The sequence below is a fragment of the Anopheles stephensi genome, unplaced genomic scaffold, assembly GCF_013141755.1.
Source record: "Anopheles stephensi strain Indian unplaced genomic scaffold, UCI_ANSTEP_V1.0 ucontig260, whole genome shotgun sequence".
In the NCBI taxonomy this organism is placed as follows: domain Eukaryota; kingdom Metazoa; phylum Arthropoda; class Insecta; order Diptera; family Culicidae; genus Anopheles; species Anopheles stephensi.
This window is the reverse complement of record NW_023405192.1, coordinates 57,501-65,000: the sequence shown is the minus strand read 5'-3', so window position 1 is coordinate 65,000 and position 7,500 is coordinate 57,501.

Sequence of the window (7,500 nt, the reverse complement as noted above, 5' to 3'; positions counted from 1 at the left end):
ACCCAATGGGTGCCGTGCGTTATCAGGTACGTAATGCACAGTAGAGATACATTGTCGGGAGGTGGAACCCGAAAAATGTACAAGTCCGGGAATACGGGGTGCATCGTATGTAACGTTCGATGTACATATAAAGCCTGGTAGGTGTTGGGATTATATCTGCAACACGGGCATTATCGAAAGATGGTTAAGTGGAGTCACCCAATGGGTGCCGTGCGTTATCAGGTACGTAATGCACAGTAGAGATACATTGTCGGGAGGTGGAACCCGAAAAATGTACAAGTCCGGGAATACGGGGTGCATCGTATGTAACGTTCGATGTACATATAAAGCCTGGTAGGTGTTGGGATTATATCTGCAACACGGGCATTATCGAAAGATGGTTAAGTGGAGTCACCCAATGGGTGCCGTGCGTTATAAGGTACGTAATGCACAGTAGAGATACATTGTCGGGAGGTGGAACCCGAAAAATGTACAAGTCCGGGAATACGGGGTGCATCGTATGTAACGTTCGATGTACATATAAAGCCTGGTAGGTGTTGGGATTATATCTGCAACACGGGCATTATCGAAAGATGGTTAAGTGGAGTCACCCAATGGGTGCCGTGCGTTATCAGGTACGTAATGCACAGTAGAGATACATTGTCGGGAGGTGGAACCCGAAAAATGTACAAGTCCGGGAATACGGGGTGCATCGTATGTAACGTTCGATGTACATATAAAGCCTGGTAGGTGTTGGGATTATATCTGCAACACGGGCATTATCGAAAGATGGTTAAGTGGAGTCACCCAATGGGTGCCGTGCGTTATCAGGTACGTAATGCACAGTAGAGATACATTGTCGGGAGGTGGAACCCGAAAAATGTACAAGTCCGGGAATACGGGGTGCATCGTATGTAACGTTCGATGTACGTATAAAGCCTGGAAGGTGTTGGGATTATATCTGCAACACGGGCATTATCGAAAGATGGTTAAGTGGAGTCACCCAATGGGTGCCGTGCGTTATCAGGTACGTAATGCACAGTAGAGATACATTGTCGGGAGGTGGAACCCGAAAAATGTACAAGTCCGGGAATACGGGGTGCATCGTATGTAACGTTCGATGTACATATAAAGCCTGGTAGGTGTTGGGATTATATCTGCAACACGGGCATTATCGAAAGATGGTTAAGTGGAGTCACCCAATGGGTGCCGTGCGTTATCAGGTACGTAATGCACAGTAGAGATACATTGTCGGGAGGTGGAACCCGAAAAATGTACAAGTCCGGGAATACGGGGTGCATCGTATGTAACGTTCGATGTACATATAAAGCCTGGTAGGTGTTGGGATTATATCTGCAACACGGGCATTATCGAAAGATGGTTAAGTGGAGTCACCCAATGGGTGCCGTGCGTTATCAGGTACGTAATGCACAGTAGAGATACATTGTCGGGAGGTGGAACCCGAAAAATGTACAAGTCCGGGAATACGGGGTGCATCGTATGTAACGTTCGATGTACATATAAAGCCTGGTAGGTGTTGGGATTATATCTGCAACACAGGCATTATCGAAAGATGGTTAAGTGGAGTCACCCAATGGGTGCCGTGCGTTATAAGGTACGTAATGCACAGTAGAGATACATTGTCGGGAGGTGGAACCCGAAAAATGTACAAGTCCGGGAATACGGGGTGCATCGTATGTAACGTTCGATGTACATATAAAGCCTGGTAGGTGTTGGGATTATATCTGCAACACGGGCATTATCGAAAGATGGTTAAGTGGAGTCACCCAATGGGTGCCGTGCGTTATCAGGTACGTAATGCACAGTAGAGATACATTGTCGGGAGGTGGAACCCGAAAAATGTACAAGTCCGGGAATACGGGGTGCATCGTATGTAACGTTCGATGTACATATAAAGCCTGGTAGGTGTTGGGATTATATCTGCAACACGGGCATTATCGAAAGATGGTTAAGTGGAGTCACCCAATGGGTGCCGTGCGTTATCAGGTACGTAATGCACAGTAGAGATACATTGTCGGGAGGTGGAACCCGAAAAATGTACAAGTCCGGGAATACGGGGTGCATCGTATGTAACGTTCGATGTACATATAAAGCCTGGTAGGTGTTGGGATTATATCTGCAACACGGGCATTATCGAAAGATGGTTAAGTGGAGTCACCCAATGGGTGCCGTGCGTTATCAGGTACGTAATGCACAGTAGAGATACATTGTCGGGAGGTGGAACCCGAAAAATGTACAAGTCCGGGAATACGGGGTGCATCGTATGTAACGTTCGATGTACATATAAAGCCTGGTAGGTGTTGGGATTATATCTGCAACACAGGCATTATCGAAAGATGGTTAAGTGGAGTCACCCAATGGGTGCCGTGCGTTATAAGGTACGTAATGCACAGTAGAGATACATTGTCGGGAGGTGGAACCCGAAAAATGTACAAGTCCGGGAATACGGGGTGCATCGTATGTAACGTTCGATGTACATATAAAGCCTGGTAGGTGTTGGGATTATATCTGCAACACGGGCATTATCGAAAGATGGTTAAGTGGAGTCACCCAATGGGTGCCGTGCGTTATCAGGTACGTAATGCACAGTAGAGATACATTGTCGGGAGGTGGAACCCGAAAAATGTACAAGTCCGGGAATACGGGGTGCATCGTATGTAACGTTCGATGTACATATAAAGCCTGGTAGGTGTTGGGATTATATCTGCAACACGGGCATTATCGAAAGATGGTTAAGTGGAGTCACCCAATGGGTGCCGTGCGTTATCAGGTACGTAATGCACAGTAGAGATACATTGTCGGGAGGTGGAACCCGAAAAATGTACAAGTCCGGGAATACGGGGTGCATCGTATGTAACGTTCGATGTACATATAAAGCCTGGTAGGTGTTGGGATTATATCTGCAACACGGGCATTATCGAAAGATGGTTAAGTGGAGTCACCCAATGGGTGCCGTGCGTTATCAGGTACGTAATGCACAGTAGAGATACATTGTCGGGAGGTGGAACCCGAAAAATGTACAAGTCCGGGAATACGGGGTGCATCGTATGTAACGTTCGATGTACATATAAAGCCTGGTAGGTGTTGGGATTATATCTGCAACACGGGCATTATCGAAAGATGGTTAAGTGGAGTCACCCAATGGGTGCCGTGCGTTATCAGGTACGTAATGCACAGTAGAGATACATTGTCGGGAGGTGGAACCCGAAAAATGTACAAGTCCGGGAATACGGGGTGCATCGTATGTAACGTTCGATGTACATATAAAGCCTGGTAGGTGTTGGGATTATATCTGCAACACGGGCATTATCGAAAGATGGTTAAGTGGAGTCACCCAATGGGTGCCGTGCGTTATCAGGTACGTAATGCACAGTAGAGATACATTGTCGGGAGGTGGAACCCGAAAAATGTACAAGTCCGGGAATACGGGGTGCATCGTATGTAACGTTCGATGTACGTATAAAGCCTGGAAGGTGTTGGGATTATATCTGCAACACGGGCATTATCGAAAGATGGTTAAGTGGAGTCACCCAATGGGTGCCGTGCGTTATCAGGTACGTAATGCACAGTAGAGATACATTGTCGGGAGGTGGAACCCGAAAAATGTACAAGTCCGGGAATACGGGGTGCATCGTATGTAACGTTCGATGTACATATAAAGCCTGGTAGGTGTTGGGATTATATCTGCAACACGGGCATTATCGAAAGATGGTTAAGTGGAGTCACCCAATGGGTGCCGTGCGTTATAAGGTACGTAATGCACAGTAGAGATACATTGTCGGGAGGTGGAACCCGAAAAATGTACAAGTCCGGGAATACGGGGTGCATCGTATGTAACGTTCGATGTACATATAAAGCCTGGTAGGTGTTGGGATTATATCTGCAACACGGGCATTATCGAAAGATGGTTAAGTGGAGTCACCCAATGGGTGCCGTGCGTTATAAGGTACGTAATGCACAGTAGAGATACATTGTCGGGAGGTGGAACCCGAAAAATGTACAAGTCCGGGAATACGGAAAAGTTCCCCATGAAAGGCTGGGGATACAATTATTGATACAAATAATGTGCCTAAGGGTACATTTATTTTTCTAAGTCCCAGAAATCCGTCACTGAACATCACGACTTACAAACACATCTTCCCCCGGTCCTCCCATATACGGCACGGGGACAAGTATGAAGAGATGAAAATCATGTGTGTATGGAACATATAATGTGCCTGAGAGCACATTTTTTTTCTAAGTCCCAGAAAATCCGTCACTGAACATCACGACTTACGAAGACATGTTCCCCCGGTCCTCCCATATACGGCACGGGGACAAGTATGAAGAATGAAAATCATGTGTGTATGAACATATAATGTGCCTGAGAGCACATTTTTTTTCTAAGTCCCAGAAATCCGTCACTGAACATCACGACTTACGAAGACATGTTCCCCCGGTCCTCCATGTACGGCACGGGGACAAGTATGAAGAATGAAAATATGTGTGTATGGAACATATAATGTGCCTGAGAGCACATTTTTTTCTAAGTCCCAGAAATCCGTCACTGAACATCACGACTTACAAACACATCTTCCCCCGGTCCTCCCATATACGGCACCGGGACAAGTATGAAGTATGAAAATTTTTGGTCACAGCGTGAAATCCCTCTAATGATCATGAAAATAGCATCGGATCACTTATCTGACCATAAAAAGTGAACCAAAACCCTATTTGGACAAACTTTTTGGTCCTATGAAAAATTCACTTTTCATATATGTCATGGTCGAAAATTTTCTAAGTCCCAAAAAATCACATATTCTCGAATATCTCGAAAACTACGTATCGGACAGGGGTCAACCAAGGTGTTTTAGAAAGGTCTTTACAAGCTCTATTTAATGAGCCATAGCGACTTTCAAGTGATTTTTTGACACTTTTTCGCATATCGGCATCCTTGGTTCCCATACTGGCCATAGGCCATAGGGCACCGAACGGCCAACTTTTGGTCCGGGGGTGAAATTTTTTTTTCACGAGATTTTGATGAAAATGGCTTCGGAACGCGTTTCTAATAATGAAAAGTGAAACCAAACAGTATTTGCGAAGAAAAAATTGTCCTATGAAAAAATCACTTTTTCTTAGGGTACGGGTCAAAAATTTTCTAAGTCCCAAAAAATCACTTATTCTCGAATATCTCGAAAACTACTTATCGGACAGGGGTCAACCAAGGTGTTTTAGAAAGGTCTTTACAAGCTCTATTTAATGAGCCATAGCGACTTTCAAGTGATTTTTTGACACTTTTTCGCATATCGGCATCCTTGGTTCCCATACTGGCCATAGGCCATAGGGCACCGAACGGCCAACTTTTGGTCCGGGGGTGAAATTTTTTTTTCACGAGATTTTGATGAAAATGGCTTCGGAACGCGTTTCTAATAATGAAAAGTGAAACCAAACAGTATTTGCGAAGAAAAAATTGTCCTATGAAAAAATCACTTTTTCTTAGGGTACGGGTCAAAAATTTTCTAAGTCCCAAAAAATCACTTATTCTCGAATATCTCGAAAACTACTTATCGGACAGGGGTCAACCAAGGTGTTTTAGAAAGGTCTTTACAAGCTCTATTTAATGAGCCATAGCGACTTTCAAGTGATTTTTTGACACTTTTTCGCATATCGGCATCCTTGGTTCCCATACTGGCCATAGGCCATAGGGCACCGAACGGCCAACTTTTGGTCCGGGGGTGAAATTTTTTTTTCACGAGATTTTGATGAAAATGGCTTCGGAACGCGTTTCTAATAATGAAAAGTGAAACCAAACAGTATTTGCGAAGAAAAAATTGTCCTATGAAAAAATCACTTTTTCTTAGGGTACGGGTCAAAAATTTTCTAAGTCCCAAAAAATCACATTTTCTCGAATATCTCGAAAACTACTTATCGGACAGGGGTCAACCAAGGTGTTTTAGAAAGGTCTCAACAAGCTCTAAATAATGGGCCATAGCGACTTTTTAGTGATTTTTTGACAAATTTTGTCATATCGGCATCCCGAGTTCCCATACTGGCCATAGGCCATGGGGCCCCGAACGAAAAAATTTTGGTCCGAGGGTCAAAATTTTTTTTCTCATAAATTTGTTCAAAACGCCGTCGGAACGCGCCTTAGATCATGAAAAGTGAAAAGAAACAGTATTTTGCAAAAGTTGGGGTGGCCTATGACTTACATGGCCACGTCCTAGGTCCGAGTTCCCGAGGTCGTGTTCTTCAGTGGCGGAAAAAAATGGCCACTTGTGGGAGATGCAAAATGTTCATTTTGTATTATAGGGGACACACTATCGAAGCGAAAATTTCAGAAATGGCCTAAAACGTGAAGAAATGATGGGGTATGTACGAAAAGAAGGTTTTTATGGTCAAACGGTGAAAATTTTTTTTTTATGAAAAATTTTGGTCTCCCACCGTTCATGAATTTCTAGGACCAAAAATCGAAAAATTTGAAAACTTCACGATCGAAAGGGAAACGCATATGTGGTGTTCCTAGGTGTGTACGGTGTACGAAAAACGGGTTCACGATGAGATATCAGGCAAATAAGTGGACCTAAAGTGAGTTATACGGGTAAGACGAGGTGTCCAAAGACCGAAATAGGGGTACCAACTGAGAACGAAATGAAGGTCCCCGAAGTCGCCATACAAGTTATAGGAGGTGTCCAAAGTACGAAAAGAGTTCCATATTCGGCTGTTCCTACTATATGGTTCCCTGATTGCTGCTCCAAGGAGTAGTGAGGAAGTGTCCAAAGGTCTGTTGGGGGTATCGAGGTGATACCCTCGACGGACAATATGCACGAAAAGTGGTTCGATGATCTATCCTGTAGGTCGTACGGCAGCCATACCCGGCTGGAAGTACCGCGGTAATTCCGCAATAAAACGTTCGCCAGACGAACAAACAAATTGAATTAGCTCATCGTAGTGTACGGAAACGAAACGAAAATGTAAGGTGATTAGGGATCCGGGAGCAATCTCGCGATCCCATGGTTCGGTGTAAGAAATGATACGAAGTGTTCATAAGTCTCCTCTGGAGGCAGAACCATCGTAGCAAAGTTCGGGAACCCAAGGGTCACAAAAACTCGTAGGACGATATCCACGAATAATCGGGGACTTGTGGGGACTACCGTGCCCTGACAAGTCAACTACACCTTAACTGGTGATGGTCGTCCTACGGGGACCTGCGGGGAACAAAAGGGTCACTAAAACTCGTAGGACAATATCTCCGAATAATCGGGGACTTGTGGGGACCACCGTGCCCTGACAAGTCAACTACACCTTAACTGGTGATGGTTGTCCTACGGGGACCTGCCGGGAACCCAAGGGTCACAAAAACTCGTAGGACGATATCCACGAATAATCGGGGACTTGTGGGGACTACCGTGCCCTGACAAGTCAACTACACCTTAACTGGTGATGGTCGTCCTACGGGGACCTGCGGGGAGCAAAAGGAGTCAGAAACAATCGTAGGACGATATCCACGAATAATCGGGGACT